Here is a 25,694-nt window from a genome sequence, read left to right on the forward strand (position 1 = left end):
GAAATTTGTTAGAAAAAGTCTTCTACTCATTTGAAACTCTTCTTGAACTGGGGAATTTAAGCCTAAATTAGCTGTGGTTTTCCTTACATATTGGAGAAATAGTATAAATTCCAAATTCAACTAAAAGAAAAAAAATGAATGAAACAAGGAAAATTAACACACAGCAGCTATTTGCAATTCCCATAAACCATCCGTCTTTATAAAGCTCACACAACTATATCCTTACAGGAACTTTCGAAGCCCGGATAGCTCAGTCGGTAGAGCATCAGACTTTTAATCTGAGGGTCCAGGGTTCAAGTCCCTGTTCGGGCGAGCACTTTTAAAACAGTCACAAACTGAGCATGTTCCAAGAATTCACATTATATATGTGAATATATATAAATATAACTTTGAAATGTGTTAGAAAAAGTCTTCTACTCATTTGAAACTCATGCTAAGTGTTTTACATTGTCTTTTTATTATGCAGTTGTTGGTTATGCAAGTCTTCTGAATTTATTAGTTCTTTAAGTTATATCAAGCTAGTGCTTGGAATGACAAGGACAAATAAACTTGTTTTGCAGAAGAAAAATGTCATGTTGCTTCAAATAAATACCAGAACATCTGGACTTTCTTCAACTTGTTCATTCCTCTGAGTTACATATCAAGAGAACATGATCAAAAAAAGGAAAAACAGAAGGACATAAAGAATATTTCTTCTTCAACTGGGGAATTTAAGCCTAAATTAGCTGTGGTTTCCCTTACATATTGGAGAAATAGTATAAATTCCAAATTCAACTAAAAGAAAAAAATCCTTACAGGAACTTTCGAAGCCCGGATAGCTCAGTCGGTAGAGCATCAGACTTTTAATCTGAGGGTCCAGGGTTCAAGTCCCTGTTCGGGCGAGCACTTTTAAAACAGTCACAAACTGAGCATGTTCCAAGAATTCACAGTACATATATAAATATAACTTTGAAATTTGTTAGAAAAAGTCTTCTACTCATTTGAAACTCTTCTTGAACTGGGGAATTTAAGCCTAAATTAGCTGTGGTTTTCCTTACATATTGGAGAAATTGTACAAATTCCAAATTCAACTAAAAGAAAAAAAAATGAATGAAACAAGGAAAATTAACACACAGCAGCTATTTGCAATTCCCATAAGCCATCCGTCTTTATAAAGCTCACACAACTATATCCTTACAGGAACTTTCGAAGCCCGGATAGCTCAGTCGGTAGAGCATCAGACTTTTAATCTGAGGGTCCAGGGTTCAAGTCCCTGTTCGGGCGAGCACTTTTAAAACAGTCACAAACTGAGCATGTTCCAAGAATTCACAGTATATATGTGAATATATATAAATATAACTTTGAAATTTGTTAGAAAAAGTCTTCTACTCATTTGAAACTCATGCTAAGTGTTTTACATTGTCTTTTTATTATGCAGTTGTTGGTTATGCAAGTCTTCTGAATTTATTAGTTCTTTAAGTTATATCAAGCTAGTGCTTGGAATGACAAGGAAAAATAAACTTGTTTTGCAGAAGAAAAATGTCATGTTGCTTCAAATAAATACCAGAACATCTGGACTTTCTTCAACTTGTTCATTCCTCTGAGTTACATATCAAGAGAACATGATCAAAAAAAGGAAAAACAGAAGGACATAAAGAATATTTCTTCTTCAACTGGGGAATTTAAGCCTAAATTAGCTGTGGTTTCCCTTACATATTGGAGAAATAGTATAAATTCCAAATTCAACTAAAAGAAAAAAAAATGAATGAAACAAGGAAAATTAACACACAGCAGCTATTTGCAATTCCCATAAACCATCCGTCTTTATAAAGCTCACACAACTATATCCTTACAGGAACTTTCGAAGCCCGGATAGCTCAGTCGGTAGAGCATCAGACTTTTAATCTGAGGGTTCAAGTCCCTGTTCGGGCGAGCACTTTTAAAACAGTCACAAACTGAGCATGTTCCAAGAATTCACAGTATATATGTGAATATATATAAATATAACTTTGAAATTTGTTAGAAAAAGTCTTCTACTCATTTGAAACTCATGCTAAGTGTTTTACATTGTCTTTTTATTATGCAGTTGTTGGTTATGCAAGTCTTCTGAATTTATTAGTTCTTTAAGTTATATCAAGCTAGTGCTTGGAATGACAAGGAAAAATAAACTTGTTTTGCAGAAGAAAAATGTCATGTTGCTTCAAATAAATACCAGAACATCTGGACTTTCTTCAACTTGTTCATTCCTCTGAGTTACATATCAAGAGAACATGATCAAAAAAAGGAAAAACAGAAGGACATAAAGAATATTTCTTCTTCAACTGGGGAATTTAAGCCTAAATTAGCTGTGGTTTCCCTTACATATTGGAGAAATAGTATAAATTCCAAATTCAACTAAAAGAAAAAAAATCCTTACAGGAACTTTCGAAGCCCGGATAGCTCAGTCGGTAGAGCATCAGACTTTTAATCTGAGGGTCCAGGGTTCAAGTCCCTGTTCGGGCGAGCACTTTTAAAACAGTCACAAACTGAGCATGTTCCAAGAATTCACAGTACATATATAAACATAACTTTGAAATTTGTTAGAAAAAGTCTTCTACTCATTTGAAACTCTTCTTGAACTGGGGAATTTAAGCCTAAATTAGCTGTGGTTTTCCTTACATATTGGAGAAATTGTACAAATTCCAAATTCAACTAAAAGAAAAAAAAATGAATGAAACAAGGAAAATTAACACACAGCAGCTATTTGCAATTCCCATAAGCCATCCATCTTTATCCCCTTAGTGACCAGAGCACTTTTCCATTTTCTGTCCGTTTGGGACCAAGGCTATTTTTACATTTTTGCAGTGTTTGTGTTTAGCTGTAATTTTCTTCTTACTCATTTACTGTACCCACACATATTATATACCGTTTTTCTCGCCATTAAATGGACTTTCTAAAGATACCATTATTTTCATCATATCTTATAATTTACTATAAAAAAAATTATAAAATATGAGGAAAAAATGGAAAAAAACACACTTTTTCTAACTTTGACCCCCAAAATCTGTTACATATCTAAAACCACCAAAAAACACCCATGCTAAATAGTTTCTAAATTTTGTCCTGAGTTTAGAAATACCCAATGTTTACATGTTCTTTGCTTTTTTTGCAAGTTATAGGGCCATAAATACAAGTAGCACTTTGCTATTTCCAAACCATTTTTTTCCAAAATTAGCGCTAGTTACATTAGAACACTGATATCTTTCAGGAATCCCTGAATATCCCTTGACATGTATATATTTTTTTTAGTAGACATCCCAAGGTATTGATCTAGGCCAATTTTGGTATATTTCATACCACCATTTCACCGCCAAATGCGATCAAATACAAAAAATTGTTCACTTTTTCACGAATTTTTTCACAAACTTTAGGTTTCTCACTGAAATCATTTACAAACAGCTTGTGCAATTATGGCATAAATGGTTGTAAATTCTTCTCTGGGATCCCCTTTGTTCAGAAATAGCACACATATATGGCTTTGGCGTTGCTTTTTGGTAATTAGAAGGCCGCTAAATGCCACTGCGCACCACAAGTGTATCATGCCCAGCAGTTAAGGGGTTAATTAGGGAGCTTTTAGGGAGCTTGTAGGGTTAATTTTAGCTTTAGTGTAGTGTAGTAGACAACCCCAAGTATTGATCTAGGCACATTTTGGTATATTTCATGCCACCATTTCACCGCCAAATGCGATCAAATTAAAAAAAACGTAAAATTTTTCACAATTTTAGGTTTCTCACTGAAATCATTTACAAACAGCTTGTGCAATTATGGCACAAATGGTTGTAAATGCTTGTCTGGGATCCCCTTTGTTCAGAAATAGCAGACATATATGACTTTGGCGTTGCTTTCTGGTAATTAGAAGGCCACTAAATCCTGTTGCGCCTCACACGTGTATTATGGCTAGCAGTGAAAGGGTTAATTAGGGAGTTTGTAGTGAGCTTGCAGGGTTAATTTTAGCTTTAGTGTAGAGATCAGCCTCCCATCTGACACATCCCACCCCCTGATCCCTCCCAAACAGCTCCCTTCCCTCCCCCACCCCACAATTGTCCCCGCCATCTTAAGTACTGGCAGAAAGTCTGCCAGTACTAAAATAAAAGAGTTTTTAAAAAAAAAATGAATTTTTTTTTTTAGCATATTTACATATGCTACTGTGTAGGATCCCCCCCTTAGCCCCCAACCTCCCTGATCCCCCCCAAACCGCTCTCTAACCCTCCCCTCTGCCTTATTGGGGGCCATCTTGGGTACTGGCAGCTGTCTGCCAGTACCCAGTTTACAATAAAAAGTGCTTTTTTTTGGGGTTTTTTGTTTTTTTCTGTAGTGTAGCTTCCCCCAACCCCCCACCCCCCCACAAACAAACCCCCACCACCTTGCTCATTGTATATATTTTATTTTGATTATATTTTTTATTTCCCCATTTTCTGCAGTGTAGCGGGTCCCACCCGCTCCCTCCCCGTGCACGCGCCCGCCCCCACCCTCCCGTGCACGCGCGCGCGCCCGTGCGCGCCCCCAGCCACCCCCGCCCACGATCCCGCCCCCCTTCAGATCCACATGGCCATCGATGGCCGCCACCCCGCCTCCCGGTCCGGCTCCCACCCACCAACGCCGGTAGCCACCGATCTCCGGTGCAGAGAGGGCCACAGAGTGGCTCTCTCTGCACCGGATGGCTTACAAACGTTATTGCAGGATGCCTCCATATCGAGGCATCACTGCAATAACCGGAAAGCAGCTGGAAGCGAGCAGGATCGCTTCCAGCTGCTTTCCACACTGAGGACGTGCAGGGTACGTTCTCAGGCATTAACTGCCTTTTTTCTGAGGACGTACCCTGCACGTCCTCAGTCGTTAAGGGGTTATAAAGCTCACACAACTATATCCTTACAGGAACTTTCGAAGCCCGGATAGCTCAGTCGGTAGAGCATCAGACTTTTAATCTGAGGGTCCAGGGTTCAAGTCCCTGTTCGGGCGAGCACTTTTAAAACAGTCACAAACTGAGCATGTTCCAAGAATTCACAGTATATATGTGAATATATATAAATATAACTTTGAAATGTGTTAGAAAAAGTCTTCTACTCATTTGAAACTCATGCTAAGTGTTTTACATTGTCTTTTTATTATGCAGTTGTTGGTTATGCAAGTCTTCTGAATTTATTAGTTCTTTAAGTTATATCAAGCTAGTGCTTGGAATGACAAGGACAAATAAACTTGTTTTGCAGAAGAAAAATGTCATGTTGCTTCAAATAAATACCAGAACATCTGGACTTTCTTCAACTTGTTCATTCCTCTGAGTTACATATCAAGAGAACATGATCAAAAAAAGGAAAAACAGAAGGACATAAAGAATATTTCTTCTTCAACTGGGGAATTTAAGCCTAAATTAGCTGTGGTTTCCCTTACATATTGGAGAAATAGTATAAATTCCAAATTCAACTAAAAGAAAAAAAAATGAATGAAACAAGGAAAATTAACACACAGCAGCTATTTGCAATTCCCATAAACCATCCGTCTTTATAAAGCTCACACAACTATATCCTTACAGGAACTTTCGAAGCCCGGATAGCTCAGTCGGTAGAGCATCAGACTTTTAATCTGAGGGTTCAAGTCCCTGTTCGGGCGAGCACTTTTAAAACAGTCACAAACCGATCATGTTCCAAGAATTCACAGTATATATGTGAATATATATAAATATAACTTTGAAATTTGTTAGAAAAAGTCTTCTACTCATTTGAAACTCATGCTAAGTGTTTTACATTGTCTTTTTATTATGCAGTTGTTGGTTATGCAAGTCTTCTGAATTTATTAGTTCTTTAAGTTATATCAAGCTAGTGCTTGGAATGACAAGGAAAAATAAACTTGTTTTGCAGAAGAAAAATGTCATGTTGCTTCAAATAAATACCAGAACATCTGGACTTTCTTCAACTTGTTCATTCCTCTGAGTTACATATCAAGAGAACATGATCAAAAAAAGGAAAAACAGAAGGACATAAAGAATATTTCTTCTTCAACTGGGGAATTTAAGCCTAAATTAGCTGTGGTTTCCCTTACATATTGGAGAAATAGTATAAATTCCAAATTCAACTAAAAGAAAAAAAAATGAATGAAACAAGGAAAATTAACACACAGCAGCTATTTGCAATTCCCATAAACCATCCGTCTTTATAAAGCTCACACAACTATATCCTTACAGGAACTTTCGAAGCCCGGATAGCTCAGTCGGTAGAGCATCAGACTTTTAATCTGAGGGTCCAGGGTTCAAGTCCCTGTTCGGGCGAGCACTTTTAAAACAGTCACAAACTGAGCATGTTCCAAGAATTCACAGTACATATATAAATATAACTTTGAAATTTGTTAGAAAAAGTCTTCTACTCATTTGAAACTCTTCTTGAACTGGGGAATTTAAGCCTAAATTAGCTGTGGTTTCCCTTACATATTGGAGAAATAGTATAAATTCCAAATTCAACTAAAAGAAAAAAAATGAATGAAACAAGGAAAATTAACACACAGCAGCTATTTGCAATTCCCATAAACCATCCGTCTTTATAAAGCTCACACAACTATCTCCTTACAGGAACTTTCGAAGCCCGGATAGCTCAGTCGGTAGAGCATCAGACTTTTAATCTGAGGGTCCAGGGTTCAAGTCCCTGTTCGGGCGAGCACTTTTAAAACAGTCACAAACTGAGCATGTTCCAAGAATTCACAGTACATATATAAATATAACTTTGAAATTTGTTAGAAAAAGTCTTCTACTCATTTGAAACTCTTCTTGAACTGGGGAATTTAAGCCTAAATTAGCTGTGGTTTCCCTTACATATTGGAGAAATAGTATAAATTCCAAATTCAACTAAAAGAAAAAAAATGAATGAAACAAGGAAAATTAACACACAGCAGCTATTTGCAATTCCCATAAACCATCCGTCTTTATAAAGCTCACACAACTATATCCTTACAGGAACTTTCGAAGCCCGGATAGCTCAGTCGGTAGAGCATCAGACTTTTAATCTGAGGGTCCAGGGTTCAAGTCCCTGTTCGGGCGAGTACTTTTAAAACAGTCACAAACTGAGCATGTTCCAAGAATTCACAGTATATATGTGAATATATATAAATATAACTTTGAAATGTGTTAGAAAAAGTCTTCTACTCATTTGAAACTCATGCTAAGTGTTTTACATTGTCTTTTTATTATGCAGTTGTTGGTTATGCAAGTCTTCTGAATTTATTAGTTCTTTAAGTTATATCAAGCTAGTGCTTGGAATGACAAGGACAAATAAACTTGTTTTGCAGAAGAAAAATGTCATGTTGCTTCAAATAAATACCAGAACATCTGGACTTTCTTCAACTTGTTCATTCCTCTGAGTTACATATCAAGAGAACATGATCAAAAAAAGGAAAAACAGAAGGACATAAAGAATATTTCTTCTTCAACTGGGGAATTTAAGCCTAAATTAGCTGTGGTTTCCCTTACATATTGGAGAAATAGTATAAATTACAAATTCAACTAAAAGAAAAAAAAATGAATGAAACAAGGAAAATTAACACACAGCAGCTATTTGCAATTCCCATAAACCATCCGTCTTTATAAAGCTCACACAACTATATCCTTACAGGAACTTTCGAAGCCCGGATAGCTCAGTCGGTAGAGCATCAGACTTTTAATCTGAGGGTTCAAGTCCCTGTTCGGGCGAGCACTTTTAAAACAGTCACAAACTGAGCATGTTCCAAGAATTCACAGTATATATGTGAATATATATAAATATAACTTTGAAATTTGTTAGAAAAAGTCTTCTACTCATTTGAAATTCATGCTAAGTGTTTTACATTGTCTTTTCATTATGCAGTTGTTGGTTATGCAAGTCTTCTGAATTTATTAGTTCTTTAAGTTATATCAAGCTAGTGCTTGGAATGACAAGGAAAAATAAACTTGTTTTGCAGAAGAAAAATGTCATGTTGCTTCAAATAAATACCAGAACATCTGGACTTTCTTCAACTTGTTCATTCCTCTGAGTTACTTATCAAGAGAACATGATCAAAAAAAGGAAAAACAGAAGGACATAAAGAATATTTCTTCTTCAACTGGGGAATTTAAGCCTAAATTAGCTGTGGTTTCCCTTACATATTGGAGAAATAGTATAAATTACAAATTCAACTAAAAGAAAAAAAAATGAATGAAACAAGGAAAATTAACACACAGCAGCTATTTGCAATTCCCATAAACCATCCGTCTTTATAAAGCTCACACAACTATCTCCTTACAGGAACTTTCGAAGCCCGGATAGCTCAGTCGGTAGAGCATCAGACTTTTAATCTGAGGGTCCAGGGTTCAAGTCCCTGTTCGGGCGAGCACTTTTAAAACAGTCACAAACTGAGCATGTTCCAAGAATTCACAGTATATATGTGAATATATATAAATATAACTTTGAAATGTGTTAGAAAAAGTCTTCTACTCATTTGAAACTCATGCTAAGTGTTTTACATTGTCTTTTTATTATGCAGTTGTTGGTTATGCAAGTCTTCTGAATTTATTAGTTCTTTAAGTTATATCAAGCTAGTGCTTGGAATGACAAGGAAAAATAAACTTGTTTTGCAGAAGAAAAATGTCATGTTGCTTCAAATAAATACCAGAACATCTGGACTTTCTTCAACTTGTTCATTCCTCTGAGTTACATATCAAGAGAACATGATCAAAAAAAGGAAAAACAGAAGGACATAAAGAATATTTCTTCTTCAACTGGGGAATTTAAGCCTAAATTAGCTGTGGTTTCCCTTACATATTGGAGAAATAGTATAAATTACAAATTCAACTAAAAGAAAAAAAAATGAATGAAACAAGGAAAATTAACACACAGCAGCTATTTGCAATTCCCATAAACCATCCGTCTTTATAAAGCTCACACAACTATATCCTTACAGGAACTTTCGAAGCCCGGATAGCTCAGTCGGTAGAGCATCAGACTTTTAATCTGAGGGTCCAGGGTTCAAGTCCCTGTTCGGGCGAGCACTTTTAAAACAGTCACAAACTGAGCATGTTCCAAGAATTCACAGTATATATGTGAATATATATAAATATAACTTTGAAATGTGTTAGAAAAAGTCTTCTACTCATTTGAAACTCATGCTAAGTCTTTTACATTGTCTTTTTATTATGCAGTTGTTGGTTATGCAAGTCTTCTGAATTTATTAGTTCTTTAAGTTATATCAAGCTAGTGCTTGGAATGACAAGGACAAATAAACTTGTTTTGCAGAAGAAAAATGTCATGTTGCTTCAAATAAATACCAGAACATCTGGACTTTCTTCAACTTGTTCATTCCTCTGAGTTACATATCAAGAGAACATGATCAAAAAAAGGAAAAACAGAAGGACATAAAGAATATTTCTTCTTCAACTGGGGAATTTAAGCCTAAATTAGCTGTGGTTTCCCTTACATATTGGAGAAATAGTATAAATTCCAAATTCAACTAAAAGAAAAAAAAATGAATGAAACAAGGAAAATTAACACACAGCAGCTATTTGCAATTCCCATAAACCATCCGTCTTTATAAAGCTCACACAACTATATCCTTACAGGAACTTTCGAAGCCCGGATAGCTCAGTCGGTAGAGCATCAGACTTTTAATCTGAGGGTTCAAGTCCCTGTTTGGGCGAGCACTTTTAAAACAGTCACAAACTGAGCATGTTCCAAGAATTCACAGTATATATGTGAATATATATAAATATAACTTTGAAATTTGTTAGAAAAAGTCTTCTACTCATTTGAAACTCATGCTAAGTGTTTTACATTGTCTTTTTATTATGCAGTTGTTGGTTATGCAAGTCTTCTGAATTTATTAGTTCTTTAAGTTATATCAAGCTAGTGCTTGGAATGACAAGGAAAAATAAACTTGTTTTGCAGAAGAAAAATGTCATGTTGCTTCAAATAAATACCAGAACATCTGGACTTTCTTCAACTTGTTCATTCCTCTGAGTTACATATCAAGAGAACATGATCAAAAAAAGGAAAAACAGAAGGACATAAAGAATATTTCTTCTTCAACTGGGGAATTTAAGCCTAAATTAGCTGTGGTTTCCCTTACATATTGGAGAAATAGTATAAATTCCAAATTCAACTAAAAGAAAAAAAAATGAATGAAACAAGGAAAATTAACACACAGCAGCTATTTGCAATTCCCATAAACCATCCGTCTTTATAAAGCTCACACAACTATATCCTTACAGGAACTTTCGAAGCCCGGATAGCTCAGTCGGTAGAGCATCAGACTTTTAATCTGAGGGTCCAGGGTTCAAGTCCCTGTTCGGGCGAGCACTTTTAAAACAGTCACAAACTGAGCATGTTCCAAGAATTCACAGTACATATATAAATATAACTTTGAAATTTGTTAGAAAAAGTCTTCTACTCATTTGAAACTCTTCTTGAACTGGGGAATTTAAGCCTAAATTAGCTGTGGTTTCCCTTACATATTGGAGAAATAGTATAAATTCCAAATTCAACTAAAAGAAAAAAAATGAATGAAACAAGGAAAATTAACACACAGCAGCTATTTGCAATTCCCATAAACCATCCGTCTTTATAAAGCTCACACAACTATATCCTTACAGGAACTTTCGAAGCCCGGATAGCTCAGTCGGTAGAGCATCAGACTTTTAATCTGAGGGTCCAGGGTTCAAGTCCCTGTTCGGGCGAGCACTTTTAAAACAGTCACAAACTGAGCATGTTCCAAGAATTCACAGTACATATATAAATATAACTTTGAAATTTGTTAGAAAAAGTCTTCTACTCATTTGAAACTCTTCTTGAACTGGGGAATTTAAGCCTAAATTAGCTGTGGTTTTCCTTACATATTGGAGAAATAGTATAAATTCCAAATTCAACTAAAAGAAAAAAAATGAATGAAACAAGGAAAATTAACACACAGCAGCTATTTGCAATTCCCATAAACCATCCGTCTTTATAAAGCTCACACAACTATATCCTTACAGGAACTTTCGAAGCCCGGATAGCTCAGTCGGTAGAGCATCAGACTTTTAATCTGAGGGTCCAGGGTTCAAGTCCCTGTTCGGGCGAGCACTTTTAAAACAGTCACAAACTGAGCATGTTCCAAGAATTCACAGTATATATGTGAATATATATAAATATAACTTTGAAATGTGTTAGAAAAAGTCTTCTACTCATTTGAAACTCATGCTAAGTGTTTTACATTGTCTTTTTATTATGCAGTTGTTGGTTATGCAAGTCTTCTGAATTTATTAGTTCTTTAAGTTATATCAAGCTAGTGCTTGGAATGACAAGGACAAATAAACTTGTTTTGCAGAAGAAAAATGTCATGTTGCTTCAAATAAATACCAGAACATCTGGACTTTCTTCAACTTGTTCATTCCTCTGAGTTACATATCAAGAGAACATGATCAAAAAAAGGAAAAACAGAAGGACATAAAGAATATTTCTTCTTCAACTGGGGAATTTAAGCCTAAATTAGCTGTGGTTTCCCTTACATATTGGAGAAATAGTATAAATTCCAAATTCAACTAAAAGAAAAAAAATCCTTACAGGAACTTTCGAAGCCCGGATAGCTCAGTCGGTAGAGCATCAGACTTTTAATCTGAGGGTCCAGGGTTCAAGTCCCTGTTCGGGCAAGCACTTTTAAAACAGTCACAAACTGAGCATGTTCCAAGAATTCACAGTACATATATAAATATAACTTTGAAATTTGTTAGAAAAAGTCTTCTACTCATTTGAAACTCTTCTTGAACTGGGGAATTTAAGCCTAAATTAGCTGTGGTTTTCCTTACATATTGGAGAAATAGTATAAATTCCAAATTCAACTAAAAGAAAAAAAATGAATGAAACAAGGAAAATTAACACACAGCAGCTATTTGCAATTCCCATAAACCATCCGTCTTTATAAAGCTCACACAACTATATCCTTACAGGAACTTTCGAAGCCCGGATAGCTCAGTCGGTAGAGCATCAGACTTTTAATCTGAGGGTCCAGGGTTCAAGTCCCTGTTCGGGCGAGCACTTTTAAAACAGTCACAAACTGAGCATGTTCCAAGAATTCACAGTATATATGTGAATATATATAAATATAACTTTGAAATTTGTTAGAAAAAGTCTTCTACTCATTTGAAACTCATGCTAAGTGTTTTACATTGTCTTTTTATTATGCAGTTGTTGGTTATGCAAGTCTTCTGAATTTATTAGTTCTTTAAGTTATATCAAGCTAGTGCTTGGAATGACAAGGAAAAATAAACTTGTTTTGCAGAAGAAAAATGTCATGTTGCTTCAAATAAATACCAGAACATCTGGACTTTCTTCAACTTGTTCATTCCTCTGAGTTACATATCAAGAGAACATGATCAAAAAAAGGAAAAACAGAAGGACATAAAGAATATTTCTTCTTCAACTGGGGAATTTAAGCCTAAATTAGCTGTGGTTTCCCTTACATATTGGAGAAATAGTATAAATTCCAAATTCAACTAAAAGAAAAAAAAATGAATGAAACAAGGAAAATTAACACACAGCAGCTATTTGCAATTCCCATAAACCATCCGTCTTTATAAAGCTCACACAACTATATCCTTACAGGAACTTTCGAAGCCCGGATAGCTCAGTCGGTAGAGCATCAGACTTTTAATCTGAGGGTCGGTTCAAGTCCCTGTTCGGGCGAGCACTTTTAAAACAGTCACAAACTGAGCATGTTCCAAGAATTCACAGTATATATGTGAATATATATAAATATAACTTTGAAATTTGTTAGAAAAAGTCTTCTACTCATTTGAAACTCATGCTAAGTGTTTTACATTGTCTTTTCATTATGCAGTTGTTGGTTATGCAAGTCTTCTGAATTTATTAGTTCTTTAAGTTATATCAAGCTAGTGCTTGGAATGACAAGGAAAAATAAACTTGTTTTGCAGAAGAAAAATGTCATGTTGCTTCAAATAAATACCAGAACATCTGGACTTTCTTCAACTTGTTCATTCCTCTGAGTTACTTATCAAGAGAACATGATCAAAAAAAGGAAAAACAGAAGGACATAAAGAATATTTCTTCTTCAACTGGGGAATTTAAGCCTAAATTAGCTGTGGTTTCCCTTACATATTGGAGAAATAGTATAAATTCCAAATTCAACTAAAAGAAAAAAAAAATGAATGAAACAAGGAAAATTAACACACAGCAGCTATTTGCAATTCCCATAAACCATCCGTCTTTATAAAGCTCACACAACTATATCCTTACAGGAACTTTCGAAGCCCGGATAGCTCAGTCGGTAGAGCATCAGACTTTTAATCTGAGGGTCCAGGGTTCAAGTCCCTGTTCGGGCGAGCACTTTTAAAACAGTCACAAACTGAGCATGTTCCAAGAATTCACAGTACATATATAAATATAACTTTGAAATTTGTTAGAAAAAGTCTTCTACTCATTTGAAACTCTTCTTGAACTGGGGAATTTAAGCCTAAATTAGCTGTGGTTTCCCTTACATATTGGAGAAATAGTATAAATTCCAAATTCAACTAAAAGAAAAAAAATGAATGAAACAAGGAAAATTAACACACAGCAGCTATTTGCAATTCCCATAAACCATCCGTCTTTATAAAGCTCACACAACTATATCCTTACAGGAACTTTCGAAGCCCGGATAGCTCAGTCGGTAGAGCATCAGACTTTTAATCTGAGGGTCCAGGGTTCAAGTCCCTGTTCGGGCGAGCACTTTTAAAACAGTCACAAACTGAGCATGTTCCAAGAATTCACAGTATATATGTGAATATATATAAATATAACTTTGAAATGTGTTAGAAAAAGTCTTCTACTCATTTGAAATTCATGCTAAGTGTTTTACATTGTCTTTTCATTATGCAGTTGTTGGTTATGCAAGTCTTCTGAATTTATTAGTTCTTTAAGTTATATCAAGCTAGTGCTTGGAATGACAAGGACAAATAAACTTGTTTTGCAGAAGAAAAATGTCATGTTGCTTCAAATAAATACCAGAACATCTGGACTTTCTTCAACTTGTTCATTCCTCTGAGTTACTTATCAAGAGAACATGATCAAAAAAAGGAAAAACAGAAGGACATAAAGAATATTTCTTCTTCAACTGGGGAATTTAAGCCTAAATTAGCTGTGGTTTCCCTTACATATTGGAGAAATAGTATAAATTCCAAATTCAACTAAAAGAAAAAAAAATGAATGAAACAAGGAAAATTAACACACAGCAGCTATTTGCAATTCCCATAAACCATCCGTCTTTATAAAGCTCACACAACTATATCCTTACAGGAACTTTCGAAGCCCGGATAGCTCAGTCGGTAGAGCATCAGACTTTTAATCTGAGGGTTCAAGTCCCTGTTCGGGCGAGCACTTTTAAAACAGTCACAAACTGAGCATGTTCCAAGAATTCACAGTATATATGTGAATATATATAAATATAACTTTGAAATTTGTTAGAAAAAGTCTTCTACTCATTTGAAATTCATGCTAAGTGTTTTACATTGTCTTTTTATTATGCAGTTGTTGGTTATGCAAGTCTTCTGAATTTATTAGTTCTTTAAGTTATATCAAGCTAGTGCTTGGAATGACAAGGAAAAATAAACTTGTTTTGCAGAAGAAAAATGTCATGTTGCTTCAAATAAATACCAGAACATCTGGACTTTCTTCAACTTGTTCATTCCTCTGAGTTACTTATCAAGAGAACATGATCAAAAAAAGGAAAAACAGAAGGACATAAAGAATATTTCTTCTTCAACTGGGGAATTTAAGCCTAAATTAGCTGTGGTTTCCCTTACATATTGGAGAAATAGTATAAATTACAAATTCAACTAAAAGAAAAAAAAATGAATGAAACAAGGAAAATTAACACACAGCAGCTATTTGCAATTCCCATAAACCATCCGTCTTTATAAAGCTCACACAACTATATCCTTACAGGAACTTTCGAAGCCCGGATAGCTCAGTCGGTAGAGCATCAGACTTTTAATCTGAGGGTCCAGGGTTCAAGTCCCTGTTCGGGCGAGCACTTTTAAAACAGTCACAAACTGAGCATGTTCCAAGAATTCACAGTACATATATAAATATAACTTTGAAATTTGTTAGAAAAAGTCTTCTACTCATTTGAAACTCTTCTTGAACTGGGGAATTTAAGCCTAAATTAGCTGTGGTTTTCCTTACATATTGGAGAAATAGTATAAATTCCAAATTCAACTAAAAGAAAAAAAAATGAATGAAACAAGGAAAATTAACACACAGCAGCTATTTGCAATTCCCATAAACCATCCGTCTTTATAAAGCTCACACAACTATATCCTTACAGGAACTTTCGAAGCCCGGATAGCTCAGTCGGTAGAGCATCAGACTTTTAATCTGAGGGTCCAGGGTTCAAGTCCCTGTTCGGGCGAGCACTTTTAAAACAGTCACAAACTGAGCATGTTCCAAGAATTCACAGTACATATATAAATATAACTTTGAAATTTGTTAGAAAAAGTCTTCTACTCATTTGAAACTCTTCTTGAACTGGGGAATTTAAGCCTAAATTAGCTGTGGTTTTCCTTACATATTGGAGAAATAGTATAAATTCCAAATTCAACTAAAAGAAAAAAAATGAATGAAACAAGGAAAATTAACACACAGCAGCTATTTGCAATTCCCATAAACCATCCGTCTTTATAAAGCTCACACAACTATATCCTTACAGGAACTTTCGAAGCCCGGATAGCTCAGTCGGTAGAGCATCAGACTTTTAATCTGAGGGTCCAGGGTTCAAGTCCCTGTTCGGGCGAGCACTTTTAAAACAGTCACAAACTGAGCATGTTCCAAGAATTCACAGTATATATGTGAATATATATAAATATAACTTTGAAATGTGTTAGAAAAAGTCTTCTACTCATTTGAAACTCATGCTAAGTGTTTTACATTGTCTTTTTATTATGCAGTTGTTGGTTATGCAAGTCTTCTGAATTTATTAGTTCTTTAAGTTATATCAAGCTAGTGCTTGGAATGACAAGGACAAATAAACTTGTTTTGCAGAAGAAAAATGTCATGTTGCTTCAAATAAATACCAGAACATCTGGACTTTCTTCAACTTGTTCATTCCTCTGAGTTACATATCAAGAGAACATGATCAAAAAAAGGAAAAACAGAAGGACATAAAGAATATTTCTTCTTCAACTGGGGAATTTAAGCCTAAATTAGCTGTGGTTTCCCTTACATATTGGAGAAATAGTATAAATTCCAAATTCAACTAAAAGAAAAAAAAATGAATGAAACAAGGAAAATTAACACACAGCAGCTATTTGCAATTCCCATAAACCATCCGTCTTTATAAAGCTCACACAACTATATCCTTACAGGAACTTTCGAAGCCCGGATAGCTCAGTCGGTAGAGCATCAGACTTTTAATCTGAGGGTTCAAGTCCCTGTTCGGGCGAGCACTTTTAAAACAGTCACAAACTGAGCATGTTCCAAGAATTCACAGTATATATGTGAATATATATAAATATAACTTTGAAATTTGTTAGAAAAAGTCTTCTACTCATTTGAAATTCATGCTAAGTGTTTTACATTGTCTTTTTATTATGCAGTTGTTGGTTATGCAAGTCTTCTGAATTTATTAGTTCTTTAAGTTATATCAAGCTAGTGCTTGGAATGACAAGGACAAATAAACTTGTTTTGCAGAAGAAAAATGTCATGTTGCTTCAAATAAATACCAGAACATCTGGACTTTCTTCAACTTGTTCATTCCTCTGAGTTACATATCAAGAGAACATGATCAAAAAAAGGAAAAACAGAAGGACATAAAGAATATTTCTTCTTCAACTGGGGAATTTAAGCCTAAATTAGCTGTGGTTTCCCTTACATATTGGAGAAATAGTATAAATTCCAAATTCAACTAAAAGAAAAAAAAATGAATGAAACAAGGAAAATTAACACACAGCAGCTATTTGCAATTCCCATAAACCATCCGTCTTTATAAAGCTCAAACAACTATATCCTTACAGGAACTTTCGAAGCCCGGATAGCTCAGTCGGTAGAGCATCAGACTTTTAATCTGAGGGTCCAGGGTTCAAGTCCCTGTTCGGGCGAGCACTTTTAAAACAGTCACAAACTGAGCATGTTCCAAGAATTCACAGTATATATGTGAATATATATAAATATAACTTTGAAATGTGTTAGAAAAAGTCTTCTACTCATTTGAAACTCATGCTAAGTGTTTTACATTGTCTTTTTATTATGCAGTTGTTGGTTATGCAAGTCTTCTGAATTTATTAGTTCTTTAAGTTATATCAAGCTAGTGCTTGGAATGACAAGGACAAATAAACTTGTTTTGCAGAAGAAAAATGTCATGTTGCTTCAAATAAATACCAGAACATCTGGACTTTCTTCAACTTGTTCATTCCTCTGAGTTACATATCAAGAGAACATGATCAAAAAAAGGAAAAACAGAAGGACATAAAGAATATTTCTTCTTCAACTGGGGAATTTAAGCCTAAATTAGCTGTGGTTTCCCTTACATATTGGAGAAATAGTATAAATTCCAAATTCAACTAAAAGAAAAAAAAATGAATGAAACAAGGAAAATTAACACACAGCAGCTATTTGCAATTCCCATAAACCATCCGTCTTTATAAAGCTCACACAACTATATCCTTACAGGAACTTTCGAAGCCCGGATAGCTCAGTCGGTAGAGCATCAGACTTTTAATCTGAGGGTTCAAGTCCCTGTTCGGGCGAGCACTTTTAAAACAGTCACAAACTGAGCATGTTCCAAGAATTCACAGTATATATGTGAATATATATAAATATAACTTTGAAATTTGTTAGAAAAAGTCTTCTACTCATTTGAAACTCATGCTAAGTGTTTTACATTGTCTTTTTATTATGCAGTTGTTGGTTATGCAAGTCTTCTGAATTTATTAGTTCTTTAAGTTATATCAAGCTAGTGCTTGGAATGACAAGGACAAATAAACTTGTTTTGCAGAAGAAAAATGTCATGTTGCTTCAAATAAATACCAGAACATCTGGACTTTCTTCAACTTGTTCATTCCTCTGAGTTACATATCAAGAGAACATGATCAAAAAAAGGAAAAACAGAAGGACATAAAGAATATTTCTTCTTCAACTGGGGAATTTAAGCCTAAATTAGCTGTGGTTTCCCTTACATATTGGAGAAATAGTATAAATTCCAAATTCAACTAAAAGAAAAAAAAAATGAATGAAACAAGGAAAATTAACACACAGCAGCTATTTGCAATTCCCATAAACCATCCGTCTTTATAAAGCTCACACAACTATATCCTTACAGGAACTTTCGAAGCCCGGATAGCTCAGTCGGTAGAGCATCAGACTTTTAATCTGAGGGTCCAGGGTTCAAGTCCCTGTTCGGGCGAGCACTTTTAAAACAGTCACAAACTGAGCATGTTCCAAGAATTCACAGTACATATATAAATATAACTTTGAAATTTGTTAGAAAAAGTCTTCTACTCATTTGAAACTCTTCTTGAACTGGGGAATTTAAGCCTAAATTAGCTGTGGTTTTCCTTACATATTGGAGAAATTGTACAAATTCCAAATTCAACTAAAAGAAAAAAAAATGAATGAAACAAGGAAAATTAACACACAGCAGCTATTTGCAATTCCCATAAGCCATCCGTCTTTATAAAGCTCACACAACTATATCCTTACAGGAACTTTCGAAGCCCGGATAGCTCAGTCGGTAGAGCATCAGACTTTTAATCTGAGGGTCCAGGGTTCAAGTCCCTGTTCGGGCGAGCACTTTTAAAACAGTCACAAACTGAGCATGTTCCAAGAATTCACAGTACATATATAAATATAACTTTGAAATTTGTTAGAAAAAGTCTTCTACTCATTTGAAACTCTTCTTGAACTGGGGAATTTAAGCCTAAATTAGCTGTGGTTTTCCTTACATATTGGAGAAATAGTATAAATTCCAAATTCAACTAAAAGAAAAAAAAATGAATGAAACAAGGAAAATTAACACACAGCAGCTATTTGCAATTCCCATAAGCCATCCATCTTTATAAAGCTCACACAACTATATCCTTACAGGAACTTTCGAAGCCCGGATAGCTCAGTCGGTAGAGCATCAGACTTTTAATCTGAGGGTCCAGGGTTCAAGTCCCTGTTCGGGCGAGCACTTTTAAAACAGTCACAAACTGAGCATGTTCCAAGAATTCACAGTACATATATAAATATAACTTTGAAATTTGTTAGAAAAAGTCTTCTACTCATTTGAAACTCTTCTTGAACTGGGGAATTTAAGCCTAAATTAGCTGTGGTTTTCCTTACATATTGGAGAAATAGTATAAATTCCAAATTCAACTAAAAGAAAAAAAAATGAATGAAACAAGGAAAATTAACACACAGCAGCTATTTGCAATTCCCATAAACCATCCGTCTTTATAAAGCTCACACAACTATATCCTTACAGGAACTTTCGAAGCCCGGATAGCTCAGTCGGTAGAGCATCAGACTTTTAATCTGAGGGTCCAGGGTTCAAGTCCCTGTTCGGGCGAGCACTTTTAAAACAGTCACAAACTGAGCATGTTCCAAGAATTCACAGTATATATGTGAATATATATAAATATAACTTTGAAATGTGTTAGAAAAAGTCTTCTACTCATTTGAAACTCATGCTAAGTGTTTTACATTGTCTTTTTATTATGCAGTTGTTGGTTATGCAAGTCTTCTGAATTTATTAGTTCTTTAAGTTATATCAAGCTAGTGCTTGGAATGACAAGGACAAATAAACTTGTTTTGCAGAAGAAAAATGTCATGTTGCTTCAAATAAATACCAGAACATCTGGACTTTCTTCAACTTGTTCATTCCTCTGAGTTACATATCAAGAGAACATGATCAAAAAAAGGAAAAACAGAAGGACATAAAGAATATTTCTTCTTCAACTGGGGAATTTAAGCCTAAATTAGCTGTGGTTTCCCTTACATATTGGAGAAATAGTATAAATTCCAAATTCAACTAAAAGAAAAAAAAATGAATGAAACAAGGAAAATTAACACACAGCAGCTATTTGCAATTCCCATAAACCATCCGTCTTTATAAAGCTCACACAACTATATCCTTACAGGAACTTTCGAAGCCCGGATAGCTCAGTCGGTAGAGCATCAGACTTTTAATCTGAGGGTTCAAGTCCCTGTTTGGGCGAGCACTTTTAAAACAGTCACAAACTGAGCTTGTTCCAAGAATTCACAGTATATATGTGAATATATATAAATATAACTTTGAAATTTGTTAGAAAAAGTCTTCTACTCATTTGAAACTCATGCTAAGTGTTTTACATTGTCTTTTTATTATGCAGTTGTTGGTTATGCAAGTCTTCTGAATTTATTAGTTCTTTAAGTTATATCAAGCTAGTGCTTGGAATGACAAGGAAAAATAAACTTGTTTTGCAGAAGAAAAATGTCATGTTGCTTCAAATAAATACCAGAACATCTGGACTTTCTTCAACTTGTTCATTCCTCTGAGTTACATATCAAGAGAACATGATCAAAAAAAAGGAAAAACAGAAGGACATAAAGAATATTTCTTCTTCAACTGGGGAATTTAAGCCTAAATTAGCTGTGGTTTCCCTTACATATTGGAGAAATAGTATAAATTCCAAATTCAACTAAAAGAAAAAAAAATGAATGAAACAAGGAAAATTAACACACAGCAGCTATTTGCAATTCCCATAAACCATCCGTCTTTATAAAGCTCACACAACTATATCCTTACAGGAACTTTCGAAGCCTGGATAGCTCAGTCGGTAGAGCATCAGACTTTTAATCTGAGGGTCCAGGGTTCAAGTCCCTGTTTGGGCGAGCACTTTTAAAACAGTCACAAACTGAGCATGTTCCAAGAATTCACAGTACATATATAAATATAACTTTGAAATTTGTTAGAAAAAGTCTTCTACTCATTTGAAACTCTTCTTGAACTGGGGAATTTAAGCCTAAATTAGCTGTGGTTTTCCTTACATATTGGAGAAATAGTATAAATTCCAAATTCAACTAAAAGAAAAAAAAATGAATGAAACAAGGAAAATTAACACACAGCAGCTATTTGCAATTCCCATAAACCATCCGTCTTTATAAAGCTCACACAACTATATCCTTACAGGAACTTTCGAAGCCCGGATAGCTCAGTCGGTAGAGCATCAGACTTTTAATCTGAGGGTCCAGGGTTCAAGTCCCTGTTCGGGCGAGCACTTTTAAAACAGTCACAAACTGAGCATGTTCCAAGAATTCACAGTATATATGTGAATATATATAAATATAACTTTGAAATGTGTTAGAAAAAGTCTTCTACTCATTTGAAACTCATGCTAAGTGTTTTACATTGTCTTTTCATTATGCAGTTGTTGGTTATGCAAGTCTTCTGAATTTATTAGTTCTTTAAGTTATATCAAGCTAGTGCTTGGAATGACAAGGACAAATAAACTTGTTTTGCAGAAGAAAAATGTCATGTTGCTTCAAATAAATACCAGAACATCTGGACTTTCTTCAACTTGTTCATTCCTCTGAGTTACATATCAAGAGAACATGATCAAAAAAAGGAAAAACAGAAGGACATAAAGAATATTTCTTCTTCAACTGGGGAATTTAAGCCTAAATTAGCTGTGGTTTCCCTTACATATTGGAGAAATAGTATAAATTCCAAATTCAACTAAAAAAAAAAAAAATGAATGAAACAAGGAAAATTAACACACAGCAGCTATTTGCAATTCCCATAAACCATCCGTCTTTATAAAGCTCACACAACTATATCCTTACAGGAACTTTCGAAGCCCGGATAGCTCAGTCGGTAGAGCATCAGACTTTTAATCTGAGGGTTCAAGTCCCTGTTCGGGCGAGCACTTTTAAAACAGTCACAAACTGAGCATGTTCCAAGAATTCACAGTATATATGTGAATATATATAAATATAACTTTGAAATTTGTTAGAAAAAGTCTTCTACTCATTTGAAATTCATGCTAAGTGTTTTACATTGTCTTTTCATTATGCAGTTGTTGGTTATGCAAGTCTTCTGAATTTATTAGTTCTTTAAGTTATATCAAGCTAGTGCTTGGAATGACAAGGACAAATAAACTTGTTTTGCAGAAGAAAAATGTCATGTTGCTTCAAATAAATACCAGAACATCTGGACTTTCTTCAACTTGTTCATTCCTCTGAGTTACTTATCAAGAGAACATGATCAAAAAAAGGAAAAACAGAAGGACATAAAGAATATTTCTTCTTCAACTGGGGAATTTAAGCCTAAATTAGCTGTGGTTTCCCTTACATATTGGAGAAATAGTATAAATTCCAAATTCAACTAAAAGAAAAAAAAATGAATGAAACAAGGAAAATTAACACACAGCAGCTATTTGCAATTCCCATAAACCATCCGTCTTTATAAAGCTCACACAACTATATCCTTACAGGAACTTTCGAAGCCCGGATAGCTCAGTCGGTAGAGCATCAGACTTTTAATCTGAGGGTTCAAGTCCCTGTTCGGGCGAGCACTTTTAAAACAGTCACAAACTGAGCATGTTCCAAGAATTCACAGTATATATGTGAATATATATAAATATAACTTTGAAATTTGTTAGAAAAAGTCTTCTACTCATTTGAAACTCATGCTAAGTGTTTTACATTGTCTTTTTATTATGCAGTTGTTGGTTATGCAAGTCTTCTGAATTTATTAGTTCTTTAAGTTATATCAAGCTAGTGCTTGGAATGACAAGGAAAAATAAACTTGTTTTGCAGAAGAAAAATGTCATGTTGCTTCAAATAAATACCAGAACATCTGGACTTTCTTCAACTTGTTCATTCCTCTGAGTTACATATCAAGAGAACATGATCAAAAAAAGGAAAAACAGAAGGACATAAAGAATATTTCTTCTTCAACTGGGGAATTTAAGCCTAAATTAGCTGTGGTTTCCCTTACATATTGGAGAAATAGTATAAATTACAAATTCAACTAAAAGAAAAAAAAATGAATGAAACAAGGAAAATTAACACACAGCAGCTATTTGCAATTCCCATAAACCATCCGTCTTTATAAAGCTCACACAACTATATCCTTACAGGAACTTTCGAAGCCCGGATAGCTCAGTCGGTAGAGCATCAGACTTTTAATCTGAGGGTCCAGGGTTCAAGTCCCTGTTCGGGCGAGCACTTTTAAAACAGTCACAAACCGATCATGTTCCAAGAATTCACAGTATATATGTGAATATATATAAATATAACTTTGAAATTTGTTAGAAAAAGTCTTCTACTCATTTGAAACTCATGCTAAGTGTTTTACATTGTCTTTTTATTATGCAGTTGTTGGTTATGCAAGTCTTCTGAATTTATTAGTTCTTTAAGTTATATCAAGCTAGTGCTTGGAATGACAAGGACAAATAAACTTGTTTTGCAGAAGAAAAATGTCATGTTGCTTCAAATAAATACCAGAACATCTGGACTTTCTTCAACTTGTTCATTCCTCTGAGTTACATATCAAGAGAACATGATCAAAAAAAGGAAAAACAGAAGGACATAAAGAATATTTCTTCTTCAACTGGGGAATTTAAGCCTAAATTAGCTGTGGTTTCCCTTACATATTGGAGAAATAGTATAAATTCCAAATTCAACTAAAAGAAAAAAAAATGAATGAAACAAGGAAAATTAACACACAGCAGCTATTTGCAATTCCCATAAACCATCCGTCTTTATAAAGCTCACACAACTATATCCTTACAGGAACTTTCGAAGCCCGGATAGCTCAGTCGGTAGAGCATCAGACTTTTAATCTGAGGGTCCAGGGTTCAAGTCCCTGTTCGGGCGAGCACTTTTAAAACAGTCACAAACTGAGCATGTTCCAAGAATTCACAGTATATATGTGAATATATATAAATATAACTTTGAAATGTGTTAGAAAAAGTCTTCTACTCATTTGAAACTCATGCTAAGTCTTTTACATTGTCTTTTTATTATGCAGTTGTTGGTTATGCAAGTCTTCTGAATTTATTAGTTCTTTAAGTTATATCAAGCTAGTGCTTGGAATGACAAGGACAAATAAACTTGTTTTGCAGAAGAAAAATGTCATGTTGCTTCAAATAAATACCAGAACATCTGGACTTTCTTCAACTTGTTCATTCCTCTGAGTTACTTATCAAGAGAACATGATCAAAAAAAGGAAAAACAGAAGGACATAAAGAATATTTCTTCTTCAACTGGGGAATTTAAGCCTAAATTAGCTGTGGTTTCCCTTACATATTGGAGAAATAGTATAAATTACAAATTCAACTAAAAGAAAAAAAAATGAATGAAACAAGGAAAATTAACACACAGCAGCTATTTGCAATTCCCATAAACCATCCGTCTTTATAAAGCTCACACAACTATATCCTTACAGGAACTTTCGAAGCCCGGATAGCTCAGTCGGTAGAGCATCAGACTTTTAATCTGAGGGTTCAAGTCCCTGTTCGGGCGAGCACTTTTAAAACAGTCACAAACCGATCATGTTCCAAGAATTCACAGTATATATGTGAATATATATAAATATAACTTTGAAATTTGTTAGAAAAAGTCTTCTACTCATTTGAAATTCATGCTAAGTGTTTTACATTGTCTTTTTATTATGCAGTTGTTGGTTATGCAAGTCTTCTGAATTTATTAGTTCTTTAAGTTATATCAAGCTAGTGCTTGGAATGACAAGGACAAATAAACTTGTTTTGCAGAAGAAAAATGTCATGTTGCTTCAAATAAATACCAGAACATCTGGACTTTCTTCAACTTGTTCATTCCTCTGAGTTACTTATCAAGAGAACATGATCAAAAAAAGGAAAAACAGAAGGACATAAAGAATATTTCTTCTTCAACTGGGGAATTTAAGCCTAAATTAGCTGTGGTTTCCCTTACATATTGGAGAAATAGTATAAATTCCAAATTCAACTAAAAGAAAAAAAAATGAATGAAACAAGGAAAATTAACACACAGCAGCTATTTGCAATTCCCATAAACCATCCGTCTTTATAAAGCTCACACAACTATATCCTTACAGGAACTTTCGAAGCCCGGATAGCTCAGTCGGTAGAGCATCAGACTTTTAATCTGAGGGTCCAGGGTTCAAGTCCCTGTTCGGGCGAGCACTTTTAAAACAGTCACAAACTGAGCATGTTCCAAGAATTCACAGTACATATATAAATATAACTTTGAAATTTGTTAGAAAAAGTCTTCTACTCATTTGAAACTCTTCTTGAACTGGGGAATTTAAGCCTAAATTAGCTGTGGTTTCCCTTACATATTGGAGAAATAGTATAAATTCCAAATTCAACTAAAAGAAAAAAAATGAATGAAACAAGGAAAATTAACACACAGCAGCTATTTGCAATTCCCATAAACCATCCGTCTTTATAAAGCTCACACAACTATATCCTTACAGGAACTTTCGAAGCCCGGATAGCTCAGTCGGTAGAGCATCAGACTTTTAATCTGAGGGTCCAGGGTTCAAGTCCCTGTTCGGGCGAGTACTTTTAAAACAGTCACAAACTGAGCATGTTCCAAGAATTCACAGTATATATGTGAATATATATAAATATAACTTTGAAATGTGTTAGAAAAAGTCTTCTACTCATTTGAAACTCATGCTAAGTCTTTTACATTGTCTTTTTATTATGCAGTTGTTGGTTATGCAAGTCTTCTGAATTTATTAGTTCTTTA

The 25,694-nt window shown here is 34.6% G+C and overlaps 30 non-coding genes across 30 annotated transcripts; all 30 read left to right on the top strand.

Moving 5' to 3' along the window:
* The first annotated feature begins 239 nt into the window (after nt 1-239).
* On the top strand, nt 240-312 carry TRNAK-UUU (transfer RNA lysine (anticodon UUU)). Its single transcript has one exon. It is a non-coding gene; the product is annotated as a tRNA-Lys (tRNA).
* A 496-nt stretch (nt 313-808) lies between these two features.
* Nucleotides 809-881, top strand: TRNAK-UUU (transfer RNA lysine (anticodon UUU)). The gene has a single exon. It is a non-coding gene; the product is annotated as a tRNA-Lys (tRNA).
* A 309-nt stretch (nt 882-1,190) lies between these two features.
* On the top strand, nt 1,191-1,263 carry TRNAK-UUU (transfer RNA lysine (anticodon UUU)). The gene has a single exon. It is a non-coding gene; the product is annotated as a tRNA-Lys (tRNA).
* A 1,145-nt stretch (nt 1,264-2,408) lies between these two features.
* Nucleotides 2,409-2,481, top strand: TRNAK-UUU (transfer RNA lysine (anticodon UUU)). Its single transcript has one exon. It is a non-coding gene; the product is annotated as a tRNA-Lys (tRNA).
* Nucleotides 2,482-4,904: 2,423 nt separating this feature from the next.
* Nucleotides 4,905-4,977, top strand: TRNAK-UUU (transfer RNA lysine (anticodon UUU)). Its single transcript has one exon. It is a non-coding gene; the product is annotated as a tRNA-Lys (tRNA).
* A 1,230-nt stretch (nt 4,978-6,207) lies between these two features.
* TRNAK-UUU (transfer RNA lysine (anticodon UUU)) lies at nt 6,208-6,280 on the top strand. The gene has a single exon. It is a non-coding gene; the product is annotated as a tRNA-Lys (tRNA).
* A 308-nt stretch (nt 6,281-6,588) lies between these two features.
* TRNAK-UUU (transfer RNA lysine (anticodon UUU)) lies at nt 6,589-6,661 on the top strand. The gene has a single exon. It is a non-coding gene; the product is annotated as a tRNA-Lys (tRNA).
* Nucleotides 6,662-6,969: 308 nt separating this feature from the next.
* On the top strand, nt 6,970-7,042 carry TRNAK-UUU (transfer RNA lysine (anticodon UUU)). Its single transcript has one exon. It is a non-coding gene; the product is annotated as a tRNA-Lys (tRNA).
* A 1,230-nt stretch (nt 7,043-8,272) lies between these two features.
* On the top strand, nt 8,273-8,345 carry TRNAK-UUU (transfer RNA lysine (anticodon UUU)). The gene has a single exon. It is a non-coding gene; the product is annotated as a tRNA-Lys (tRNA).
* Nucleotides 8,346-8,927: 582 nt separating this feature from the next.
* Nucleotides 8,928-9,000, top strand: TRNAK-UUU (transfer RNA lysine (anticodon UUU)). The gene has a single exon. It is a non-coding gene; the product is annotated as a tRNA-Lys (tRNA).
* Nucleotides 9,001-10,230: 1,230 nt separating this feature from the next.
* On the top strand, nt 10,231-10,303 carry TRNAK-UUU (transfer RNA lysine (anticodon UUU)). The gene has a single exon. It is a non-coding gene; the product is annotated as a tRNA-Lys (tRNA).
* A 308-nt stretch (nt 10,304-10,611) lies between these two features.
* Nucleotides 10,612-10,684, top strand: TRNAK-UUU (transfer RNA lysine (anticodon UUU)). The gene has a single exon. It is a non-coding gene; the product is annotated as a tRNA-Lys (tRNA).
* A 308-nt stretch (nt 10,685-10,992) lies between these two features.
* Nucleotides 10,993-11,065, top strand: TRNAK-UUU (transfer RNA lysine (anticodon UUU)). The gene has a single exon. It is a non-coding gene; the product is annotated as a tRNA-Lys (tRNA).
* A 497-nt stretch (nt 11,066-11,562) lies between these two features.
* On the top strand, nt 11,563-11,635 carry TRNAK-UUU (transfer RNA lysine (anticodon UUU)). The gene has a single exon. It is a non-coding gene; the product is annotated as a tRNA-Lys (tRNA).
* A 308-nt stretch (nt 11,636-11,943) lies between these two features.
* On the top strand, nt 11,944-12,016 carry TRNAK-UUU (transfer RNA lysine (anticodon UUU)). Its single transcript has one exon. It is a non-coding gene; the product is annotated as a tRNA-Lys (tRNA).
* A 1,235-nt stretch (nt 12,017-13,251) lies between these two features.
* Nucleotides 13,252-13,324, top strand: TRNAK-UUU (transfer RNA lysine (anticodon UUU)). Its single transcript has one exon. It is a non-coding gene; the product is annotated as a tRNA-Lys (tRNA).
* A 308-nt stretch (nt 13,325-13,632) lies between these two features.
* On the top strand, nt 13,633-13,705 carry TRNAK-UUU (transfer RNA lysine (anticodon UUU)). Its single transcript has one exon. It is a non-coding gene; the product is annotated as a tRNA-Lys (tRNA).
* A 1,230-nt stretch (nt 13,706-14,935) lies between these two features.
* On the top strand, nt 14,936-15,008 carry TRNAK-UUU (transfer RNA lysine (anticodon UUU)). The gene has a single exon. It is a non-coding gene; the product is annotated as a tRNA-Lys (tRNA).
* Nucleotides 15,009-15,317: 309 nt separating this feature from the next.
* On the top strand, nt 15,318-15,390 carry TRNAK-UUU (transfer RNA lysine (anticodon UUU)). The gene has a single exon. It is a non-coding gene; the product is annotated as a tRNA-Lys (tRNA).
* A 308-nt stretch (nt 15,391-15,698) lies between these two features.
* TRNAK-UUU (transfer RNA lysine (anticodon UUU)) lies at nt 15,699-15,771 on the top strand. Its single transcript has one exon. It is a non-coding gene; the product is annotated as a tRNA-Lys (tRNA).
* A 1,230-nt stretch (nt 15,772-17,001) lies between these two features.
* TRNAK-UUU (transfer RNA lysine (anticodon UUU)) lies at nt 17,002-17,074 on the top strand. Its single transcript has one exon. It is a non-coding gene; the product is annotated as a tRNA-Lys (tRNA).
* A 1,231-nt stretch (nt 17,075-18,305) lies between these two features.
* TRNAK-UUU (transfer RNA lysine (anticodon UUU)) lies at nt 18,306-18,378 on the top strand. The gene has a single exon. It is a non-coding gene; the product is annotated as a tRNA-Lys (tRNA).
* Nucleotides 18,379-18,687: 309 nt separating this feature from the next.
* On the top strand, nt 18,688-18,760 carry TRNAK-UUU (transfer RNA lysine (anticodon UUU)). Its single transcript has one exon. It is a non-coding gene; the product is annotated as a tRNA-Lys (tRNA).
* A 309-nt stretch (nt 18,761-19,069) lies between these two features.
* TRNAK-UUU (transfer RNA lysine (anticodon UUU)) lies at nt 19,070-19,142 on the top strand. The gene has a single exon. It is a non-coding gene; the product is annotated as a tRNA-Lys (tRNA).
* A 309-nt stretch (nt 19,143-19,451) lies between these two features.
* TRNAK-UUU (transfer RNA lysine (anticodon UUU)) lies at nt 19,452-19,524 on the top strand. The gene has a single exon. It is a non-coding gene; the product is annotated as a tRNA-Lys (tRNA).
* Nucleotides 19,525-21,137: 1,613 nt separating this feature from the next.
* Nucleotides 21,138-21,210, top strand: TRNAK-UUU (transfer RNA lysine (anticodon UUU)). Its single transcript has one exon. It is a non-coding gene; the product is annotated as a tRNA-Lys (tRNA).
* A 1,878-nt stretch (nt 21,211-23,088) lies between these two features.
* On the top strand, nt 23,089-23,161 carry TRNAK-UUU (transfer RNA lysine (anticodon UUU)). The gene has a single exon. It is a non-coding gene; the product is annotated as a tRNA-Lys (tRNA).
* A 582-nt stretch (nt 23,162-23,743) lies between these two features.
* TRNAK-UUU (transfer RNA lysine (anticodon UUU)) lies at nt 23,744-23,816 on the top strand. Its single transcript has one exon. It is a non-coding gene; the product is annotated as a tRNA-Lys (tRNA).
* A 1,230-nt stretch (nt 23,817-25,046) lies between these two features.
* Nucleotides 25,047-25,119, top strand: TRNAK-UUU (transfer RNA lysine (anticodon UUU)). The gene has a single exon. It is a non-coding gene; the product is annotated as a tRNA-Lys (tRNA).
* A 308-nt stretch (nt 25,120-25,427) lies between these two features.
* On the top strand, nt 25,428-25,500 carry TRNAK-UUU (transfer RNA lysine (anticodon UUU)). The gene has a single exon. It is a non-coding gene; the product is annotated as a tRNA-Lys (tRNA).
* The last annotated feature ends 194 nt before the right edge of the window (nt 25,501-25,694 follow it).

This window comes from Bombina bombina, unplaced genomic scaffold (genome assembly GCF_027579735.1).
Source record: "Bombina bombina isolate aBomBom1 unplaced genomic scaffold, aBomBom1.pri scaffold_543, whole genome shotgun sequence".
Taxonomy (NCBI): Eukaryota; Metazoa; Chordata; class Amphibia; order Anura; family Bombinatoridae; genus Bombina; species Bombina bombina.